This window comes from Triticum urartu, chromosome 5 (genome assembly GCF_003073215.2).
Source record: "Triticum urartu cultivar G1812 chromosome 5, Tu2.1, whole genome shotgun sequence".
Classification (NCBI taxonomy): domain Eukaryota; kingdom Viridiplantae; phylum Streptophyta; class Magnoliopsida; order Poales; family Poaceae; genus Triticum; species Triticum urartu.
The window spans coordinates 463058202-463083394 of record NC_053026.1 but is presented as its reverse complement, the minus strand read 5'-3'; the positions used below and the strand labels follow the sequence as shown (position 1 = coordinate 463083394).

General features: G+C 44.2%; 1 long non-coding RNA gene across 1 annotated transcript; it reads right to left on the bottom strand.

Annotated features, from left to right (window-relative positions):
* Window positions 1–23478: 23478 nt before the first annotated feature.
* On the bottom strand, window positions 23479–24203 carry LOC125556289. The gene is made up of 2 exons (XR_007305050.1): window positions 23874–24203; window positions 23479–23802 (listed from the first exon to the last, which is right to left on the bottom strand). It is a non-coding gene; the product is annotated as an uncharacterized LOC125556289 (long non-coding RNA).
* Window positions 24204–25193: the final 990 nt, after the last annotated feature.

Sequence of the window (25193 nt, the reverse complement as noted above, 5' to 3'; positions counted from 1 at the left end):
TAAACGGGAGTTGCATAATCTCATAGTCATAGGAACATGTATAAGTCATGAAGAAAGCAATAGCAACATACTAAACGATCTGGTGCTAAGCTAATGGAATGGGTCATGTCAATCACATCATTCTCCTAATGATGTTATCCCATTAATCAAATGACAACACATGTCTATGGTTAGGAAACATAACCATCTTCGATTAATGAGCTAGTCAAGTAGAGGCTTACTAGTGACACTTTGTTTGTCTATGTATTCACACATGTATTATGTTTCCGGTTAATACAGTTCTAGCATGAATAATAAACATTTATCATGAAATAAGGAAATAAATAATAACTCTATTATTGCCTCTAGGGCATATTTCCTTCAGTCTCCCACTTGCACTAGAGTCAATAATCTAGATTACACAGTAATGATTCTAACACCCATGGCGCTTTGGTGCTGATCATGTTTTGCTCGTGGAAGAGGCTTAGTCAACGGGTCTGCAACATTCAGATCCGTATGTATCTTGCAAATCTCTATGTCTCCCACCTAGACTAGATCCCGGATGGAGTTGAAGCGTCTCTTGATGTGCTTGGTTCTCTTGTGAAATCTGGATTCCTTTGCCAAGGCAATTGCACCAGTATTATCACAAAAGATTTTCATTGGACCCAATGCACTAGGTATGACACCTAGATCAGATATGAACTCCTTCATCCAGACTCCTTCGTTTGCTGCTTCTGAAGCAGCTATGTACTCCGCTTCACATGCAGATCCCGCCAAAACGCTTTGTTTAGAACTGCACCAACTGACAGCTCCACCGTTTAATGTAAACACGTATCCGGTTTGCGATTTAGAATCGTCCGGATCAGTGTCAAAGCTTGCATCAACATAACCATTTACGATGAGCTCTTTGTCACCTCCATATATGAGAAACATATCCTTAGTCCTTTTCAGGTATTTCAGGATGTTCTTGACCGCTGTCCAGTGATCCACTCCTGGATTACTTTGGTACCTCCTTGCTAGACTTATAGCAAGACACACATCAGGTCTGGTACACAGCATTGCATACATGATAGAGCCTATGGCTGAAGCATAGGGAACATCTTTCATTTTCTCTCTATCTTCTGCATTGGTCGGACTTTGAGTCTTACTCAATTTCACACCTTGTAACACAGGCAAGAATCCTTTCTTTGCTTGATCCATTTTGAACTTTTTCAAAAATTTGTCAAGGTATGTGCTTTGTGAAAGTCCAATTAAGCGTCTCGATCTGTCTCTATAGATCTTGATGCCCAATATGTAGGCAGCTTCACCGAGGTCTTTCATCGAAAAACTTTTATTCAAGTATCCCTTTATGCTATTCAGAAATTCTATATCATTTTCGATTAGTAATATGTCATCTACATATAATATCATAAATGCTACAGAGCTCCCACTCACTTTTTTCTAAATACAGGCTTCTCGAAAAGTCTGTATAAAACCAAATGCTTTGATCACACTATCAAAGCATTTATTCCAACTCCAAGATGCTTGCACCAGTCCATAAATGAATCGCTGGAGCTTGCACACTTTGTTAGCTCCCTTTGGATCGACAAAACCTTCCGGCTGCATCATATACAACTCTTCTTGCAGAAATCCATTCAGGAATGCAGTTTTGACATCCATTTGCCAAATTTCATAATCATAAAATGCGGCAATTGCTAACATGATTCGGACAGACTTAAGCATCGCTACGGGTGAGAAGGTCTCATCGTAGTCAATCCCTTGAACTTGCCGAAAACCTTTTGCGACAAGTCGAGCTTTGTAGACAGTAACATTACCGTCAGCGTCAATCTTCTTCTTGAAGATCCATTTATTCTCAATTGCTTGCCGATCATTGGGCAAGTCAACCAAAGTCCATACTTTGTTCTCATACATGGATCCCATCTCAGATTTCATGGCTTCAAGCCATTTTGCGGAATCTGGGCTCACCATCGCTTCTTCATAGTTCGTAGGTTCATCATGATCTAGTAGCATGACTTCTAGAACAGGATTGCCGTACCACTCTGGCGTGGATCTTACTCTGGTTGATCTACGAGGTTCAGTAGTATCTTGTTCTAAAGTTTCATGATCATTATCATTAGCTTCCTCACTAATTGGTGTATGTGTCACAGAAACTGGTTTTTGTGATGTACTACTTTCCAATAAGGGAGCAGGTACAGTTACCTCGTCAAGTTCTACTTTCCTCCCACTCACTTCTTTCGAGAGAAACTCCTTCTCTAGAAAGTTTCCGAATTTAGCAACAAAAGTTTTGCCTTCGGATCTGTGATAGAAGGTGTATCCAATAGTTTCCTTTGGATATCCTATGAAGACACATTTCTCCGATTTGGGTTCGAGCTTATCAGGTTTAAGCTTTTTCACATAAGCATCGCAACCCCAAACTTTCAGAAACGACAACTTTGGTTTCTTGCCAAACCACAGTTCATAAGACGTCGTCTCAACAGATTTTGATGGTGCCCTATTTAACGTGAATGCGGCCGTCTCTAGAGCATATCCCCAAAATGCTAGCGGTAAATCAGTAAGAGACATCATAGATTGCACCATATCTAGTAAAGTACGATTACGACGTTCGGACACACCATTACGCTGTGGTGTTCCGGGTGGCGTGAGTTGCAAAACTATTCCACATTGTTTCAAATGTACACCAAACTCGTAACTCAAATATTCTCCTCCACGATCAGATCGTCGGAATTTTATTTTCTTGTTACGATGATTTTCAACTTCACTCTGAAATTCTTTGAACTTTTCAAATGTTTTAGACTTATGTTTCATTAAGTAGATATACCCATATCTGCTCAAGTCATCTGTGAAGGTGAGAAAATAACGATATCCGCCACGAGCCTCAATATTCATCGGACCACATACATCTGTATGTATGATTTCCAACAAATCCGTTGCTCTCTCCATAGTACCGGAGAACGGTGTTTTTGTCATCTTACCCATAAGGCACGGTTCGCAAGTACCAAGTGATTCATAATCAAGTGGTTCCAAAAGCCCATCAGTATGGAGTTTCTTCATGTGCTTTACACCGATATGACCCAAACGGCAGTGCCACAAATAAGTTGCACTATCATTATCAACTCTGCATCTTTTGGTTTCAACATTATGAATATGTGTGTCACTACTATCGAGATTTAATAAGAATAGACCACTCTTTAAGGGTGCATGACCATAAAAGATATTACTCATATAAATAGAACAACCATTATTCTCTGATTTAAATGAATAACCGTCTCGCATCAAAAAAGATCCAGATATAATGTTCATGCTTAACGCTGGCACCAAATAACAATTATTTAGGTCTAATACTAATCCCGAAGGTAGATGTAGAGGTAGCGTGCCGACTGCGATCACATCGACTTTGGAACCATTTCCCACGCGCATCGTCACCTCGTCCTTAGCCAATCTTCGCTTAATCCGTAGTCCCTGTTTCGAGTTGCAAATGTTAGCAACTGAACCAGTATCAAATACCCAGGTGCTACTGCGAGCATTAGTAAGGTACACATCAATAACATGTATATCACATATACCTTTGTTCACCTTGCCATCCTTCTTATACGCCAAATACTTGGGGCAGTTCCGCTTCCAGTGACCAGTCTGCTTGCAGTAGAAGCACTCAGTTTTAGGCTTAGGTCCAGGTTTGGGTTTCTTCTCTTGAGTAGAAACTTGCTTGCTGTTCTTTTTGAAGTTCCCCTTCTTCTTCCCTTTGCCCTTTTTCTTGAAACTAGTGGTCTTGTTGACCATCAACACTTGATGCTCCTTCTTGATTTCTACCTCCGCAGCTTTCAGCATCGCGAAGAGCTCGGGAATAGTCTTATTCATCCCTTGCATATTATAGTTCATCACGAAGCTCTTGTAGCTTGGTGGCAGTGATTGGAGAATTCTGTCAATGACGCAATCATCTGGAAGATTAACTCCCAATTGAATCAAGTGATTATTATACCCAGACATTTTGAGTATATGCTCACTCACAGAACTGTTCTCCTCCATCTTGCAGCTATAGAACTTATTGGAGACTTCATATCTCTCAATCCGGGCATTTGCTTGAAATATTAACTTCAACTCCTGGAACATCTCATATGCTCCATGACGTTCAAAACGTCGTTGAAGTCCCGATTCTAAGCCGTAAAGCATGGCACACTGAACTATCGAGTAGTCATCAGCTTTGCTCTGCCAGACGTTCATAACATCTGGTGTTGCTCCAGCAGCAGGCCTGGCACCCAGCGGTGCTTCCAGGACATAATTCTTCTGTGCAGCAATGAGGATAATCCTCAAGTTACGGACCCAGTCCGTGTAATTGCTACCATCATCTTTCAACTTTGCTTTCTCAAGGAACGCATTAAAATTCAACGGAACAACAGCACGGGCCATCTATCTACAATCAAACATAAACAAGCAAGATACTATCAGGTACTAAGTTCATGATAAATTTAGGTTCAATTAATCATATTACTAAAGAACTCCCACTTAGATAGACATCCCTCTAATCCTCTAAGTGATTACGTGATCCAAATCAACTAAACCATGTCCGATCATCACGTGAGATGGAGTAGTTTCATTAGTGAACATCGCTATGTTGATCATATCTACTATATGATTCACACTCGACCTTTCTGTCTCTGTGTTCCGAGGCCATATCTGTATATGCTTGGCTCGTCAAGTATAACCTGAGTATTCTGCGTGTGCAACTGTTTTGCACCCGTTGTATTTGAACGTAGAGCCTATCACACCCGATCATCACGTGGTGTCTCAGCACGAAGAACTTTCGCAACGGTGCATACTCAGGGAGAACACTTATACTTTGATAATTTAGTGGGGGATCATCTTATAATGCTACCGTCAATCAAAGCAAGATAAGATGCATAAAAGATAAACATCACATGCAATCAATATAAGTGATATGATATGGCCATCATCGTCTTGTGCTTGTGATCTCCATCTTCGAAGCACCGTCGTGATCACCATCGTCACCGGCGCGACACCTTGATCACCATCGTAGCATCGTTGTCGTCTCGCCAATCTTATGCTTCCACGACTATCGCTACCGCTTAGTGATAAAGTAAAGCATTACAGCGCAATTGCATTGCATACAATAAAGCGACAACCATATGGCTCCTGCCAGTTGCCGATAACTCGGTTACAAAACATGATCATCTCATACAATAAAATTTAGCATCATGTCTTGACCATATCACATCACAACATGCCCTGCAAAAAAAAGTTAGACGTCCTCTACTTTGTTGTTGCAAGTTTTACGTGGCTGCTACGGGCTTAGCAAGAACCGTTCTTACCTACGCATCAAAACCACAATGATAGTTTGTCAAGTTGGTGCTGTTTTAACCTTCGCAAGGACCGGGCGTAGCCACACTTGGTTCAACTAAAGTTGGAGAAACTGACACCCGCCAGCCACCTATGTGCAAAGCACGTCAGTAGAACCAGTCTTGCATAAGCGTACGCGTAATGTCGGTCTGGGCCGCTTCATCCAACAATACCGCCGAACCAAAGTATGACATGCTGGTAAGCAGTATGACTTATATCGCCCACAACTCACTTGTGTTCTACTCGTGCACAACATCAACGCATAAAACCTAGGCTCGGATGCCACTGTTGGGGAATGTAGTAATTTCAAAAAAATTCCTACGCACACGCAAGATCATGGTGATGCATAGCAACGAGAGGGGAGAGTGTTGTCGACATACCCTCGTAGACCGGCAACGGAAGTGTTGACACAACGTAGAGGAAGTAGTCGTACATCTTCCCGGTCCGACCGATCCAAGTACCGAACGTACGGCACCTCCGAGTTCTGCACACGTTCAACTCGGTGACGTCCCTCGAGTTCTGATCCAGCAAAACGTTGAGGGAGAGTTTCGTCAGCATGACAGCGTGATGACGGTGATGATGTTCTACCGACGCAGGGCTTCGCCTAAGCACCGCTACAATATTACCGAGGATTATGGTGGAAGGGGGCACTGCACACGGCTAAGGAACGATCACGAGGATCAACTTGTGTGTCATGGGGTGCCCCCTTGCCTCAGTATATAAAGGAGGGAGAGGGGGAGGTGCGGCCAGCCCTATGGGTGCGCCTGGAGGAGTCCTACTCCAACCGGGAGTAGGACTCCCCCCTCTTGCCTTGTTGGAAAAGGAAGGAGGAAGGGAGAAAGAGGAAAGGGGGGCGCCGCCCGACCCCCTTCCTTGTCCTATTCGGACTAGGGGGGAGGGGGCGCGCGGCCTGCCCTGGCCGGCCCTCCTCTTCTCCCTTATGGCCCATGTAGGCCCAATAACCCCCGGGGGGTTCCGGTAACCCCCCGGTACTCCGGTAAAATCCCGATTTCACCCGGAACGTTTCCGATATCCAAATATAGGCTTCCAATATATCAATCTTTATGTCTCGACCATTTCGAGACTCCTCGTCATGTCCGTGATCACATCCGGGACTCCGAACAACCTTTGGTATATCATAACACAAAAACCCTAATTACGATCGTCACCGAACTTTAAGCGTGCGGACCCTACGGGTTCGAGAACTATGTAGACATGACTGAGACACGTCTCTGGTCAATAACCAATAGCGGAACCTGGATGCTCATATTGGCTCCTACATATTCTACGAAGATCTTTATCGGTCAGACCGCATAACAACATACGTTGTTCCCTTTGTCATCGGTATGTTACTTGCCCGAGATTCGATCGTCGGTATCTCAATACCTAGTTCAATCTCATTACCGGCAAGTCTCTTTACTCGTTCCGTAATACATCATCCTACAACTAACTTATTAGTTGCAATGCTTGCAAGGCTTGAGTGATATGCATTACCGAGAGGGCCCAGAGATACCTCTCCGACAATCGGAGTGACAAATCCTAATCTCGAAATACGCCAACCCAACAAGTACCCTTTGGAGACACCTGTAGAGCACCTTTATAATCACCCAGTTACGTTGTGACGTTTGGTAGCACACAAAGTGTTCCTCCGGCAAACGGGAGTTGCATAATCTCATAGTCATAGGAACATGTATAAGTCATGAAGAAAGCAATAGCAACATACTAAACGATCGGGTGCTAAGCTAATGGAATGGGTCATGTCAATCAGATCATTCACTAATGATGTGATCCCGTTAATCAAATAACAACTCTTTGTCATGGTTAGGAAACATAACCATCTTTGATTAACGAGCTAGTCAAGTAGAGGCATACTAGTGACACTCTGTTTGTCTATGTATTCACACATGTATTATGTTTTTGGTTAATACAATTCTAGCATGAATAATAAACATTTATCATGAAATAAGGAAATAAATAATAAGCTTTATTATTGCCTCTAGGGCATATTTCCTTCAAAGTCTGCTATATAGAGGAGTTCAAAGAGACAGCCGCGACTGGGTTTATAAACCAGTGCGGTTGCCCTTCGCCCGGCGAGGTGGGACTAAACTTTGTGCACCGCGGGAAGGCAGCGCAAGGCCTTTAATATCGGTTGGTGGCTCCAACCGGTACTAAAGGGTGGTCTTTAGTACCGGTTGGAGCCACCAACCAGTACTAAAGGCCTGCTCTTCCCGCCTCTTGGCCTGGCCAAAGTTGGACTTTAGTACCGGTTGGTGGCTCCAACCGGTACTAAAGGCCCAGCCTATATATATAGCACTTACGAAAATTTCAGTTACATCTTCCCACTTCGTCTCCCACCTCTCGTGAGACATCGCCGCGCGCCGCTCGATCCCGTCGTCGCCGCCCGTCGCCCGTCGTCCGTCGTCGTTGTCACTGTCCCCGCCGCCGCCCGTCGTCGTCGTCTCGCGCCGCCGCCCCGAATGCCGCCGCCGTCCATCGTCGTCGCCGCGGTCCCGTACGTCTCTCTCTCGCACCCGTACATACGCCGCCGCCCCGCCCCGTACGCCGGCGCCCCCGCTCGTACGTACGGGGCGACGGCGTATGGGGCGGCACTGCAGTACACACACATACACACACCATACACACACATACACACACACACACATACACACACACATTTTTTTACTTATTTTCTGTTTTCTGTTTTTTAGAAAAGTTAATTAGATGATCGAATGTTAGATTAATGTCGAATGTTAGATGAATTAGATAGAAAAGTTATTAATGTCAATTGTTAGAGATGAATATAGCTAGATATTAATTAGATATATGAGATGTGAACTAGTTGAATAATTAATATAACTAGTTTATTTCTGGTAAGAAAATAATATAACTAGTTTATTTTTAGTAAGAAAATTTAGGTATCTGAGATTTGATGATCTAATTAAAATATTATTTGTTAATGAGTTTTTCTGTTTATTTAATTTTTTATATATTTTTAGTTTATATAAATGTTAGATTAATGTCGAATGTTAGATGAATTAGATAGAAAAGTTAAATATATAGTAATGTCAATTGTTAGAGATGAATATAGTTAGATATATTAATGTCAAATGTTAGATAAATATATATTTAAATTAGTTAAATATTAATTAATTTTAGATAGTAATAAGTGTTTAATGTTTCATCTATATGAACATAGGAAATGTCATCTGATGATGAAAAAGATTTCATTATGTGCGAACACTGTGAAGACCAGCGCGGCCTGTGCGACAGAAATTTCCTTGTTGATGGTAGGCGCTTCAACATCAAGCTGGATGAGACATTCGAAGTGGATACAGTAAGTCACAACGGCAATTATTATTTGAATGCAAAACTTATGCTTCATTTGCTTTAACTTATAATTTTAAAGCATGACTTATGCTTCATTTGCTTCAACTTATAATTTTAAATTTTCACTATTCTACTAGCGCATCCCCTGCCATGCAAGAATTTTTGTCTTGGATAAGATAGGTTTTAGTGCTATAGATGATATGGAGGTAAAGAGAGTTTACTTGAAGACCGAACATGAGTATACTTTCAATGTCAAATTATACAATGGAGACACATACACCCATTTTGAATGCAAAACTTGGCAAGCACTATGCAAGGCTTATGCATTTGAGCCTGATATGGTTATCACCTTTGATATTCGTCCGGAAGATGATATTCAAGGTAATAGAGACATCTGGGTCGATGTGCAAACGCCTCCAGTTCTATCATTATGTGAGTTTTTCTCAACCATGCATTCATATGTTTATGTCTTTGATATTGTCTATTCAAAAATAGTTCACAACTAATTTGTATTGTCAGCTTATTTCGGTTCAAGCAAACATGTCCGGCGCTTGGTAGACAGGACCTACTACTGCCCCGGGCTGAACTAAACTGCGAGGAGATAAGTCATTATATTTCATGGCTTGAGGATCTTCACACTGTCAAGACAAATTTTCTTTCTGAACTTAGAAATGTTAGTACTCAAAACGTGTGACCAATGGTGATCTTATTGAACTACGGTCACATCTATAATCGAAAGATGGTAAGATTTTTACTATTTGTCCTTTGCATCTTTTACATACATTATTTTTTAAGCTAAACTTTCATTGCTAAGTATATTAATTACTATACAATGTTCTTCAACAGGGACTCCCGATGACAGTTGTGTCTCAGTGGATCGAGGCAAAAGGTCGCATGTGAATGGTTAGCTTACGACCAAGATTTCCTATTGCACATTGAGTGCATTCAGTTTCTGAAAGCGAAGAATGCTAATAGTGAAAGATTGGAAGCCAAATTTGTTAACGGATCGCAGAGAAAGTACTAGGGGGCAGCAAGGAAGAAGCGCAACCCAAGATTAGGAGACAGATTCATCTGCATGCTCCAGTATGATGAATCAGGAGAGCTTATACATGTTCTATGCTATTCTACCTGAGAGGGAGCAGCAGGAGTGATTTAGCTAGTTCATGCTTAGTACTTGTCCTCTCTCATGTCCGTATTGTCCTGAACTTAATTAATCTCAAATAGTGGATTGCTTGTGAACGCTTATAATATCATGACCATGTGAACTCGATGATATCTTTGCTTCTGTTACAGTGAATGTTTCTTCTTTAAGCTAGCTAGTGTTGGTGATGATTAGATAGCGGTAATGACTATGATGATTAAATAGTGGTAATTAATGACGACTACGATGATTTTTAGCTAGCTAGTGTATATATATACTGTTGTTGGTGATGATATGATGCAAGAGTTTATTTATTTATTAATATGTGATGATGATGATGATGATGAGTTATTATATATATCATTTATGAAAGAAACTGCAAATTAGTTTGAACTGGATGGATCCTAGCTAAGTGATCAAGTATATATATATATATGCCATATCCATATCCATATCAAGTATAACAACTCATTATAACGTAAAACAATCTTAAATTAAATTGATAACACAAATTTAAATGAAAAATAAAAAATAAAACGAAACCCACAAACATTTAGACCGGTTGGTGTTACCAACCGGTACTAATGATCTACCGCACCCGTGGCCGGGGCTCGTGCCACGTGGTGGCACTTTAGCGCCGGTTCGTGCTGAACCGGTACTAAGTGGGGGGGGGGCCATTAGTGCCCACACTTTAGTGCCGGTTACAGAACCAGCACTAAAGGGACTTACAAACCGGTGCTATTGCCCGGTTCTGCACTAGTGTTTGTTGTGCCGAGTCTTCTCACACAAAACCGAAACATGTCAGGGTGATGGTCGCATGCGCAGAAGGTGTTAGTGTGCCCCGTGGTTCTGTGATGTCAAGTACGAGGAAGGAGATGGTGGTGAAGAAGAAAGCGGCGGCCATTGCCGCCCTGTGCATGCTCCTCCTCCTCATGCTGTCAAGGCCATTCCATCAGCAGTTCTCCCGTCACTCCTACGACTGCTACTGTGAGGAGTGAAATGCATCATAGGTCCTCGAACTATTTTAGAGGTGTCACGTAGGTCCTCGAACTATGAAAATCGTCATCCACGTCCTCTAAGTGCAATATGTGTGTTATCCTGGTCCTCAAACTATTTCAAAGGTGTCACGTAGGTCCTTAAACACTAGTAGAAAACAGGGCTATGGTCCAGGCCGGCTCAGCCCATTAGTCCCGGTTCAGTCCAGAACCGGGACCAATGTGGGCATTGGTCCCGGTTCGTGAGCCCAAGGGGCCGGCCGGGCCACGTGGGCCATTGGTCCCGGCTCGTCTGGACCTTTTGGTCCCGGTTGGTGGGACGAACCACCAATGGGCCTCGCTCCTGGCCCACCACCATTGGTCCCGGTTGGTGGCTTGAACCGGGGCTCCCTTTAGGTCCCGGTTGGACGATGAACCGGGACCAATGGGCCTCGCTCCTGGCCCACCACCATTGGTCCCGGTTGGTGGCTTGAACCGGGACCAAAGGCTTCCCTTTAGTCCCGGTTCATGCCACAACCGGGACCAATGAGGTGCCTATATATACCCCCTCGCGACAAGAGCAGAGCACAGTGCTCTGTTTTTTCTGGCCGAGGGGGAGAGGGCTTTGTGGTGCTCTAGCTCACCTCCTATGCACATGAGGTGTTCGATGGAATGCCCGAGCCACACTACTTAAGCTTTCTCCTCTCGAAGCTCGACCTCCAAGCTCCATTTTCCTCGAGATTTGTCTAGATTTAGCGGTCCGTCACGCCCCGTCCCCGTCTTCACCGCCGTCGATCACCCGCGCCGATCTCATCACCGACACCACCGTGGTGAGCCTCTTGTTCTTATCTTCTTTTCTAAAGGAAAAATATTCTTACTTGTCTGTTTAGATAGATACTTGTATCATTTTCTTACATTTATTATTGCATCTTATATAGTGCGATGGTTTTGGTATCCGCCCCCGTCGGCCCTCGTCCTGTCTATGATTCGGATTTGGTATGTATATTATCTTCATAACTATTGGTTCATTTATTGTTTATGAAAATTATGCCGACCAACGTGACATAGATTTTATTTATCTAGGATGTATGTGAATCGGAAATGCCAACCGACCCTATTGTCGAGAGGTTAAATTTAGTTGAAGAAGAAAACAATTTGTTGAAGGAAAAAATAAAAAAAATTGAGGAGGAGAAGATGATATTGGAGTTGCATGTTGCGGATGTCGTCGATGATCACAAGATCAAGATGGATGCAATGCGCTTGAAGATTAGAAAGATTAGAAAATATGCCATTCATACCGAGGCTTGGTATCATTATGCCGTTGGATCAATTGTTACCTTGGTTGCGATTATGATCGCATTTGTTTTCGCATTGAAATGTTTTACATAGTTTCAATGTATGGTTTAATTAATTAGATGCTCTGGAGAGCTATATGTTGTTAGATGAGAACTATGTATGCACTTTGGTTTTAATGTGATGATGAACTTCTATTAATTTGGACACTTAATTATATATAATGCACGCAGATGAACCGGCAATGGATGTACGGTGATAGACACACCCGCGAGTACATTAAGGGCGTGCATGAGTTTCTCGATGCGGCTGAGGCAAACAAGCAGAATGGTTTTATGTGTTGTCCATGCACTGAATGTGGGAATACGAGGTCTTACTCTAACCGGAAAATCCTTCACTCCCACCTGCTTTACAAGGGTTTCATGCCACACTATAATGTTTGGACGAGGCACGGAGAAATAGGGGTTATGATGGAAGACGGCGAAGAAGAAGAGTACGATGACAACTAGGTGCCCCTGAATACGGTGATGCTGCAACGGGGAGCTGGTGAAGATCAAGAGGAACCAGACGATGTGCCCAATGCTGACGTGAAGCTGTTAGCAAGAGGAACCAGACGATTGCCCGAGTCTCCGCCGGGTCATTGTCGATGCAAGGACGCAATGCATTAGTCAAAAGGAGAAGCTGAAGTTCGATCGCATGTTAGAGGATCACAAAAAAGGGTTATACCCCAATTGCGAAGATGGCAACACAAAGCTCGGTACCGTACTGGAATTGCTGCAGTGGAAGGCAGAGAATGCTGTGGCTGACAAAGGATTTGAGAAGCTACTGAAAATATTGAAGAAGAAGCTTCCAAAGGATAACGAATTGCCCGACAGTACATACGCAGCAAAGAAGGTCGTATGCCCTCTAGGATTGGAGGTGGAGAATACATGCATGCCCTAATGACTGCCATCCTCTACCACGGTGCATACAAGGATCTGAACGCATCCGGTATGCGGTGCATTGCGGTATAAGATCAGACGAGATGACCCTGGTGATGTTGACGGCGAGCCCTCAGGAAGAGGGTTCCTGCGAAGGTGATGTGGTATGCTCCTATAATCATGTTTCAGAAACGAAGAGCATGCCAAGTTGATGCGATGGCACAGTGAGAACCGAAAGAAGATGGGAAGTTGAGAGCACCCGCTGACGGTCGCAGTGGAGAAAAATCGAGAGAAAGTACTGGGATGAGTTTGCAAAGGACCCAAGGAATGTATGGTTTGCTTTAAGCGCGGATGGCATTAATCCTTTCGGGGAGCAGAGCAGCAATCACAGCACCTGGCCCGTGACTCTATGTATGTATAACCTTCCTCCTTGGAAGTGCATGAAGCGGAAGTTCATTATGATGCCAGTTCTCATCCAAGGCCCTAAGCAACCCGGCAACGAAATTGATGTGTACCTAAGGCCATTCGTTGAAGAACTTTTACAGCTGTGGAATGGAAACGGTGTACGTACGTGGGATGAGCACAGACAGGAGGAATTTGACCTTAAGGCATTGCTGTTTGTGACCATCAACGATTGGCCCGCTCTCAGTAACCTTTCAGGACAGACAAACAAAGGATACCACGCATGCACGCACTGTTTAGATGACACTGAAAGTATATACCTGGACAAATGCAGGAAGAATGTGTACCTGGGCCATCGTCGATTTCTTCCGACCAACCATCAATGTCGAAAGAAAGGCATTCAAAGGCGAGGTAGATCACCGGAAGAAGCCCGCCATGCGCACCGGTGATCACGTGCTTGCTATGGTCAATGATTTACACTATGTAATCTTTGGAAAGGGTCCCGGTGGACTAGCTGTTCCGAATGACGCTGAGGGACACGCACCCATGTGGAAGAAGAAATCTATATTTTGGGACCTACCCTACTGGAAAGACCTAGAGGTCCGCTCCTCAATCGACGTGATGCACGTGACGAAGAACCTTTGCGTGAACCTGCTAGGCTTCTTGGGCGTGTATGGGAAGACAAAAGATACACCTGAGGCACGAGAGGACCTGCAACGTTTGCACGAAAAAGACGGCATATGCCTCCGAAGCAGTATAAAGGTCCTGCTAGCTACGCTCTTACGAAAGAAGAGAAAGAAATCTTCTTTGAATGCCTGCTCAGTATGAAGGTCACGACTGGCTTCTCGTCGAATATAAAGGGAATAATAAATATGTCAGAGAAAAAGTTTCAGAACCTAAAGTCTCATGACTGCCACGTGATTATGACGCAACTGCTTCCGGTTGCATTGAGGGGGCTTCTACCGGAAAACGTTCGATTAGCCATTGTGAAGCTATGTGCATTCCTCAATGCAATCTCTCAGAAGGTGATCGATCCAGAAATCGTACCAAGGCTAAGGAGTGATGTGGCGCAATGTCTTGTCAGTTTCGAGCTGGTGTTCCCACTATCTTTCTTCAATATCATGACGCACGTCCTAGTTCATCTAGTCGACGAGATTGTCATCCTGGGGCCCGTATTTCTACACAATATGTTCCCCTTTGAGAGGTTCATGGGAGTCCTAAAGAAATATGTCCGTAACCGCGCTAGGCCATAAGGAAGCATCTCCATGGGCCATCAAACAGAGGATGTTATCGGGTTTTGTGTTGACTTCATTCCTGGCCTTAACAAGATAGGTCTCCCTAAATCGCGGTATGAGGGGAGACTGACTGGAAAAGGCACTCTTGGAAGAGACTCAATAATATGCAGGGACGGATATTCTTGGTCTCAAGCACACTACACAGTTCTACAGAACTCTACCTTGGTGACCCCGTATATCGATGAACACAAGAACAGTCTGCGCTCCAAACACCCGGAGCAGTGCGACGACTGGATTACATGTGAACACATCAGGACTTTCAGCAGTTGGTTGGAAACACGTCTCAGAGGTGACAACACTATTTGTGATGAGTTGTACTTGTTGTCCAGGGGACCATCTTTAACTGTATTGACTTACAAAGGATACGAGATAAATGGGAATACATTTTACACGACCGCCCAAGATCAAAAGAGCACAAACCAAAACAGCGGTGTCCGCTTTGATGCAGCAACCGAGAGCGGAAAGGATACATATTATGGTTACATAGTGGACATATGGGAACTTGACTACGGACCTGATTTTAAGGTCCCTTTGTTAAGTGCAAATGGGTCAATCTGTTAGGTGGCGGGGTACAGGTAGACCCACAGTACGGAATGACAACAGTGGATCTGAAAAATCTTGGGTACACTGACGAACCGTTCGTCCTAGCCAATGATGTGGCACAGGTTATCTATGTGAAGGACATGTCTACCAAACCGAGAAAAAGAAAAGATAAGGAAGCGAATACATCATACGATGAGCCAAAGCGCCACATAGTTCTTTCAGGAAAAAGGGACATCCTGGGAGTGGACGGCAAGACAGACATGTCTGAAGATTATGAAAAGTTTCATGAAATTCCTCCCTTCAATGTCAAGGCTGACCCAAGCATCCTGATAAACAATGAAGATTATCCATGGTTACGGCGCAATAAGCAAATGACACAAGCGAAGAAAAAGTGAAGACTTTCTCCCGCAACTATTATGATGATACCATGCCAAATTTTTAACAGACGAACATGCTACCATTTTCCGTTTTGTACATGCACATGCTATGTGGGTGAAATTATGATACCATCCCAACTTTCAACTTTTTCAGAGTTCATTTGAAATGCTTTCATGTCTTATGGTTCGAAACTTTGATACTTCGAAAGTGATTGTCCATTTTGTACAGGAAGTGCATCAAGTTTTCGTCGTAACCCTCTCTACTTTTTGGAACATGCTATGTGGGTGAAATGATGATACCATGCCAACTTTCAACCTTTTCAGAGTTCATTTTGAAATGCTTTCCAATTTCAGAGTCATTTAGCTCAAAGAATGAATTAATAGCAAACAGAATAAACTACAAAACTTTTATGAAAATAAAAACAATCAATTAAAATATTATGTTATGATCAACTAAAATAAAACTATAATATTCTTCAATAGCAAAAAGAATATAATTTTTGTGACCTAAAATAAAACTATAAGTATTTAATTGTAAGTATAAATAAAAAATAAATAGCAAAGAAGAAAAAAAATTCTATTTTTATAGTAAAGTTATTCATAAACTAGTGATTCACACAAATTTTTAAAAATTCAAATTTAAACTATTCAAAATTTAAAACTAATGGCACTAACAGAAAGTTTATAATTTTCGTGACCTAAAAGCAAAAGGAAATCACTAAAAAACTGTAAGTATTTAGTTTTAAGTAGAAATAAAAAATAAAAAAAAAATTCTATTTTTATAGTAAAGTTATTCATAAACTAGTGATTCACACAAATTTTTAAAAATTCAAATTTAAACTATTTAAAATTTAAAACTAATGGCACTAACAGAAAGTTTATAATTTTTGTGACCTAAAAGCAAAAAGAAATCACTAAAAAACTGTAAGTATTTAGTTTTAAGTAGAAATAAAAAAATAAAAAACCATAAAAATGTAGAAATAAAAAAGAAAAAACCAAAAAAATGCCTCCTAGTGGGCCTCCATGGCCTGAATACGACTAGAAACCCTACATGGGCCAGGATTCAGCCCCGCAGAAGGCCCAATAGGCCCACAGGCAGTAGCAAGTTTAGGCCCGAAAGCCTGCATTAGAGAGGAGCTCGAATGGGGAGGCGCACCAGCGCTTATAAACCAGTGCCGGCGCCCTTCAGCTAGCGATGTGGGACTAAACTTTTGGGCGCGGGGCAGCAAAAGGCCATTGGTCCCGGTTGGTGGCTCCAACCGGGACTAAAGGGGGCATTGGTCACGGTTCGTGGCACCAACCGTGACCAATGCCCCCCTTCAGTCCCGGTTGGTGCCACCAACCGGGACCAAAGGCCGCCGCTTCCCGCCCTTTGGGCTGCTGAAAATTGGCCTTTGGTCCCGGTTCGTGGCACCAACCGGGACTAATGCCCACCTTTGGTCCCGGTTGCTGCCACGAACCGGGACTAAAGGCTCTGCTATATAAGCCCACACTTTGGAAATTTTCGCCAACTGCTCCATTCCCCATCGCCGACGCCGCCAGGCTGCTCGTCCTCCTCGTCACCGTCGCCGCGCCCTGCCCCATCGCCGTCGCTGCGCCCTGCCCCATCGCCGTCGCCGCGCCCTATCGCTGTCGTCCTCGTCGCGCCCTCCTGCCTGTCGCCGGCCGCCCTGCCCCGAGCTCGCTGCCGTCCGCGCGCCCTGCCCCGAGCCCCGCCTCCTCGATCGTCCTTATCGCCGTGTGCCGCCCCGAGCCCGCGGCCGTCCCCGTCACCGTGTGCCACCCCGAGCCCGTCGTCCCCGTCGCCGTGTGCCGCCCCGAGCCCGTCGTGTTGGTACGAAGTTCTGCAAAGTTGTTCTGGAATGGAGTCCCGGATAGAATAATCCGCCTTTTGGTACGAATTCAGCAAAGGCCTTCCAAATAGCGATATTTGGAAGGCTCTTGCTGAACTTTGTACCAAAAAGCGAATTATCCTATCTGGGACTCCGTTCCAGAACAACTTTGAAGAGCTTCGTACCATCATGCACATGTTACTTTCACCTAATGACGAAGACATGGTTTTGTTGAATCCTTTGACACTAGGCAACCTCCCGACCCCTCGGCGATCCTCTCGAACATGAGAGGAAGAAGAGGGTCGTCTAGGGGTCGAGGGTTCGAGGGTTCTTCTCCTCTATTCTTTCTTCTCCTCTTTTTTTTCTTCTTCTTCCTCTTTTTTTTATCGGGAATGAGGGTCGTCGAGGGACATAGATGTAGTGTCATCGTTGTCGATATATACCCCCTCCCGATAGCTTACTATGATTAGGTAGCTAGTTCTACGTTTGGCACTAATATATCCATCTGTCATGTTTGAATAATAATTGCCATGTTGTAAATATTTGTAGAAACTATGGACACCGCCCTAGACGAAGCAACAAAAGAAGCGTTGTTGAGGGACATAATCGCAGAAGGAAGTGATGCCATCTCGTTGTTTCTCAATGAAACCGATGGTCTGGAAGGAGAGGGTGAACAAGCTGGCTACGGTGACCTAATGCTGGTGCAAGAAGAAGAACATGAGGACGGCTCCGGTGACCCAATGCCGGTGCAAGAAGGAGACCGTGATGACGGCTCCGGTGACCGAACCGAGTCCGGCCAGGTATATATATTAGTTAAGCCTATGCTGACTAGCTGATTGATGCATTCATTGTTTTGGTATGTACACATATTAATTAAGTCTTTGTTCTTTTTTCTAGCCCTCCGGATCGAGCACAACTTTGGTAAAGAGACGAGGCCCGAAGAAAAAGTTGAGCTCGGATGAAAAGTTTGAGATCATAGCAATCGCGCCCGACGGCCAACCTATTGAACCCCTCCGGACAAAGAGCGCATTTGTTGCTCAGTGCGGGGTTCTGGTTAGGGACAAGATCCTGATAAGCATCCAGCAATGGTTTAAGCCGGCTACAGAAGACCCTGAGGTCTCTTATGTCAATGATATGCAAAAAAATGATCTTTGGACTGAGCTGAAGTCAAATTTCACCCTACCGCCTGAGGATAATCCAGAGAACCCAGTTAAAGAGAAATTAATCAAGTCTTTTGCTCTGAAGAGGATGGCAGAACTATTCAAGAGGTGGAAGAAAGAGCTGAATAAGTTTGTCGAAAATAATGAGACACCAGAATTCAAGGGCAGATATGAGAAGATCAGAGATCACTGGCCCGCATTTGTGGCCCACAAGACATCGGAAAAGAGTCAGAAGATGTCGGCGACAAACAAGCAAAATGCTGCGAAGAAGAAGCTTCACCATCGCACGGGGTCAGGTGGCTACCTTGTAGCCCGGCCTAAGTGGTCCAAGACTGAGAATGATCTGGTTCATAAAGGGATCGAACCAGAGACAATTAACTGGCCAGACCGTTGTCGGACTTGGTTCTTCGGGGCTGGCGGAACCCTGGACCCTGTAACAGGGAAGTGCATTTGGACGAACGATCAAATGGACATACAAGTCAGTAAGCTTAAGCAGTATATCGAAGCAGCGCAGGAAGGGACGTTCTTTCCAGACAGAGAGAACGACGAGCTCACAATGGCCCTCAGGAATCCTGAGCACCCTGGACGGACACGAGGCACGCCAGGCTCCATTCCGTGGAAGGTTGGGTTTCCGAACGCAGGCGGTTACAAATCCCATGAGAGGAGGAAAAAAGTGCAGCAGACCCAAATGCAGGCGCTGCAAGCAAGGGTAGACGCGATAGAGGAACGAGAAGCAAATCGCAGCAAACGTACTGCTGAAGCCTCCCCCGAAGCTACCCCGCCATCTCAGCGCAGAAGCAGCGTGGCTTCCACCGAGCTGCTTCAGCCGGAGCATGCCTTGACGGCTCCTGCCAGCTATCCCGTGGATGCTATAACGGAGTATCAAAATTGCCACCTTATGACGCAATGGATGAATTTGAAGGTCAAGGCGGCTGTTGGCTCTGTTTATCCTACTGAACCCGGCGCAACTTTTCACTGCCGGCCGATTCCAGAAGGATATGCTAGGATGATGGTGGATGAGATAACGGAGGGATTTGAGGACCTCCAGCTTGACCACCCTACCGGTGAAGGGGAGACTCGGTTGGGGTCTGCTCTGAAGACTCCATGCCTATGGCGGAAGGAGCTCATCAACCTTCCGAACTGGACGCCACCGCCTCCTCCTTCGGCGAGTCAGGGCACTCCACCTCCACCGCCTCCTCCTCCGGCGAGTGACGATCAGGGCCCTCGGCCGGCTCCTTCTCCGGCGCGTGGCAGCACTCCGCCTCCTTCTCCGCCTGCGCCGACGCGCCCGAGCAGCCAGCCTCCTCCTTCTCCGCCTCGTCAGCAAGGGCGGAAGAGACCTGCCGCCGCTCCAGCTGCTCCGGCGCGTCGTAGTCCTTCTCCTCCGCCTCTTAAGCAAGTAAAGAAGACAACCGCTACATCTGCTCGGTCGGCGTCTAGCAGTACAACCAGAGGCGGGAGGACATACAGATTCGGTCCTTCTCTGAAGACTCCAGAGAAGTTACCATACGAGAGGACCCAGGAGGAGAACGCCGAGATCGCGCGAGAAGAAGTGAAGAAATTCTTTGAAGGGGTGAAAGCAAAGAAACATACACCTCCGAAGGAGAAGGTAGATCGGGTGAAAGTGAAGCGCACTCTGGCTGCCCTGACAAAACCACCGAAGTCTGATCCGCCGAAAGGAAACTATGACCGCATTATTGGAAAGGAATTTGCCGAAGCGGAGCGGTCGGGAAGTACTGTCATTGATCAAAGGCTGAAAGAACGACGAGCTGGGAAACAAATTGCCCAGCTCGGCGAACAAGCGAAGCAATCGTGCCCCCCGCTCAAGGTGCCTAGCCACAACGTCGCTAATGATCCGAGGATGGTGCCCGGTTATAGCAATCTTGCAGATTACCTGCCCGACGAAGTACATTATGAACCCATGGACGTGCAGATACAAAGATACGAGTACGGGAAGCCTCTCGTCAAAGATGAAAGATCTCTATCAACGATGATGTGAAGATTGCATGATTGGTACTTGAAAATCTGCAGAGACTCTGGGGGGAGGAGTACTTTGTATGTGAAAGTTAAAAAGGAGCATGACCTCGTTGGAATTGATCTGTTGCCTGTTCCATTTGAGGAGTTATATCAATTTTTCAATCAATTGGCCCTCGATAAAACAACGGTCGCCTGCTACTGTCTGTAAGTAGTACTACTTCTGTCATTAAGTTTCTCTATATAGCTTAGCTCTTTCATTGCATGTATTTATAATCATCCTCACTATATTATGCAGATTGAAGATCGCCGAATTGAAGAAAAGACAAGTCGGTGATATTGGGTTCATTAACACATATCTCATAGATGCAACTGAGGTTAAACTTCATGCCGCAGCTACCGAGGCCAACTTGCTACGATCGTTCGTAATAAATCAAAACAAAGATATAATACTCTTTCCTTACAACTTCAGGTGAGTGTTACTGTCTTGTGCGTATTCGGTTTCCCTTATATATTAGTCAAGGTTATAGTAATGTAATTGATGAGTTATGCATGTGTGTGCAGTTTCCACTGTATTCTCCTAGAGATTAAGCTTGAGCAGGGAGTAGTAACCGTCTTAGACTCTAAACGAAAAGATCCCCAGGACTATGCAGACATGACTCAAATACTCCAGAAGTAAGTTAAATCGATCATTATCCACCATATCAGCAACTTTGTTCATTTCCTGATATCAAGTAATTGTTTTCTTTGTCCGGCAGGGTTTGGAGAAAATTCACCAAAACAGTTCCGGGACTGCCGAAGGAGCTGGAATTTAGACACCCGAAAGTAAGTACTATAGTAGCATGTTCCGCGCATCTCCTAGTGATTCAAGCGCTAGTTTCATCAATACCATTTAGCATTCTTGCTTATCAGTTTGATTGGCCTCTATTTCTTGTAAAGTGGTTGTGGCAGGAACAAGGGAATGATTTCTGTGGATACTACATCTGCGAGTCCATCCGCCACACGACCTGTGAGCGGGGCGGTACTCTAACGAACAATATGAAGTACGTAAATAACAACATTCACAATTTTATTTTATTACCATCATTTGTGTTGAGTTTCATTCATTCATATATATATATATGTATTGACCCCCTTCTTCAAATTAGATGTTTCGAAAGCGGGATGAACTCCTAGCACCAGCTCGCATGCGAGCAATTCAAGAGGAATTGGTGGCATTCTTTCTTGACCACATGATCCCTGAAGACGGAGAATTCTATGTGGCCCCTGAGTCCGTATGATTATATTTGTAAGAGATAATTATTGTATATATGTAGCCGGTAGTGTCAGATAGATATACGAGAACTTGTTGTTCGACCAATCTCTCGGAGAAGGAGAGGTGGTCGATATCACTTCTCTCTGTATGCATATATGTTCATGACGATCTTCTGTTTCCTTCGTTTGCTTACTAGCTAGCCAGCGTGTCTAGTCCTCTCTATACGTATGTATAGTACGTAGCGTCGACCAAGCACGGACATAAGAGAGGACACTTCTCTCTATTAATTATAGCTAGCTAACACAATATATGAAACACCTAAATTAACCCCCCAAAACCCCCAACCCCCCCTTTCAAAAAAAAACAAAAACCCCAGCCACAGAAATGCTGACGCGTGGATGCCTATTAGTCCCGGTTGGTGCCACCAACCGGGACCAAAGGGTCTCCTGACTGGGCTCTGCGCACTGCCCACGTGGAGGGCCTTTAGTCCCGGTTCTGGATTGAACCGGGACTAAAGGGGGGAGGTATTAGTACCGACACTTTAGTCCCGGTTCCGGAACCGGGACTAAAGGCCCTTACGAACCGGGACTATAGGCCCTTTTTCTACCAGTGTACTTAGTTCTGTCTGTTAGCATTAATTAATGTCTACTTCTTGATTATATTTGATATACTTCAGATGGTGAGCATGATTGTGGGGATGGTGCGTATGAGGATTTTTTCCCTTCTCCCATTGGAACACACAGGTATATTTGGGTTTATAATATGGGTTGTTGCCCCAGTTGCTTTTGGTTGGCGATAATGGCAATGCAGTTATCACCATGTTTGCACCGTTCTTCACATGGACAATCCCTATGCTCCTTATGTTAGTATGTTACTGGTCATCATCACTGTTTGATTATTTCTCCTTCTATTCTGTTATACAATAGGTATTCTCTTACTACATATAAATTTGGAGGACAAAGGAGCATGCCATCCCTGATTAAGCATTTATTCTGTTGATAGATTAAACCCCAAATTGCTGAGATGTAACCTCTTGTATCTGAATTTCGTTTCATAAAATTAATCATTGGTTTAGTTTGAGAGATTAAACCCAAATTAGTTGATGGACTGAACTAGAAATAATACAATCACATATTAATTTTCTTTTTAAATTTCACAGTAGAGATTTAGCCGCCCATGACCCACTACACGTGGATGCCACATCCTTTCTTCCTCACCTATCGCGCGAAATTCCAAAGCCGGTCCACTGCGATCAAGGTGCTGGAGGCTCTTGGGGTTGCCGCTTGCATGCTTGGAGATAAGTTTTGTAGCCTCCCGTTGTAACGCATAGACATTTGTGCTAGTACTAATAAAGCAAGGTGTGTTTCACCAATTTTTTCATCCGTTCACCATATAAAATTATTTTGTTCCGTACTTAACCGAGGTGATACTAAAAAAATTGATTCAAGATGCATCGCGCTAAAGAGTTGCATATGCTTCCTGCCGATGGCACGTCGTCTTATGGGCCTGCCCACATGAGCCGCCTGACCTGGGTTTCACATAAGTATTAACAATAATATAGTACCACCTCGATTATTTACATGGAATTGTAACAATTTATATACCTAGGCAAAGTGCGAATGACAGGAAGATACAGGGACTTCGACCCGACCCGAGAAAGAATCGAATCAAGATGAATCATCTCAAGGCTTAGGAATTGTACAAAGAAAAGGAGGACGGAAAGATGAATCATCCCAAGGCTTAGGAATTGTACAAATGAAGGAGGACAGAAAAATAACCACGGTGGAGCCATCCGACTTGCCAGGAAGTGAGGAGTCCGGGCGGCACCACCGGCCAGACCACGGTGGAGCCATCCGACTTCCCGTGACAGGGCTCTGCTCGTGGCCCTCTGTCGAGAACGACTGACGGACGCAGCTGCGCGGCTTTGGCCCCGCAGAACGGCGACAGTCTGGTGGCACCATGGTTGCTCGGTGAGCTCCTGCAAGGGAACATGGCGGGTGAGATAAGGGAGACGGAGAGAGAAGGGAAAGGGAGAGGCGGCGGGGAGACTCTGCTGTGGGTGGCTGTGTGCTACACATTGCAATGCTCTGGCAACAGAACGCCTCAACGCCATGAGGGGGCATCCAGAAGATCGACCTCACCCAGATGCAAGAGATGGAAAGAGAACCATCTGGGAGAGAGGCCTTTGATGCCAAGAGGGTGGAGCCTTCAAACATGCATCAGATCAAAATTTGCCATGCACCCGAACGAACTGATATGGAGGAACCAGATCTAATGCAAAGAGGACACCAAGAACAAGGACACCGGAGGGAGAGGGGAGGGGCCAACGAATGAAGAAAGAGCGGAAGCTTGGAGAGAGACAGGCGGAGAGCACGAGGAACGGAGGAGGGGGGCTGGTGGGGGTAATCACGCTGGCTCCCAGAAAATTTTCGTTTACTGTTTATATATATCAATATAAAAAGAACCAAAGAGGCAGATCCAACTAATCTCGGCCATCGAACTAAGTCAATCCAACGAACTAGACTGCTCCCATGACGAGCGTTAAACGTGTTTAACATGCAATTAATATCCAAATATTGCACTAATCATAAAATTAACACATAAATAATAGTATATCTAATATCCACGTGCAATTGATATATTGCCTAAATATTAACGTGCGTTGCACCTGCGCATTTACTTGCTGGCTAAATTAGAGGAAAGTCTTTTTTATTGTAATCGGATCGGAAGAGAGGTGTGCGTGCGTGTGCATCTCTCCAAAGTGTGCATGTTTTATTCTAAACTAAGTGTGCGTGTTTTTTTTAGAGAAATAGCCTACCATCTACATGAAATTCTTGTGTTTAGGCCAAGTGCAAAAAGAAATGAAGGAAATATAATTTTGAAGCCAAACAAAACCAACATTTTCTAAAGAAGAAACAACATAGGAAAACTTATTTTGTTTCGAATATTAATAGAAAGTTGTATATAAAAAATCACGCTTCACTGCACCACTACTCTTCCATCCAGTGATAGTGCGATGCTAAAGGATGTGCCGTCGAAAGACATGAATGTGACTTCATAAAAAGAATTGTGGGCATAAAAAATCCTACCACCATAGCGGTCGGAAGACATGAAAGAGTCACTAAACACTTGTGGCGATTTTTTTCTGTGCAATGCACGACACATTCAATTGCTATGTACAAAGAATTCATTTTTCTTAAAATAAATACATTCAAATTGTTCACGAAATTAGAAAATCACAACTTTTTTTTAAATCGTGTGTTAAAAAAACGTTCGGCTTCAAAACATGCTCTAATTCTAATAGAAGAATTCAAAAAAATCAACAAATATTCAATTTTATAAAAAAGAATAAATAAATATTCACGTTTT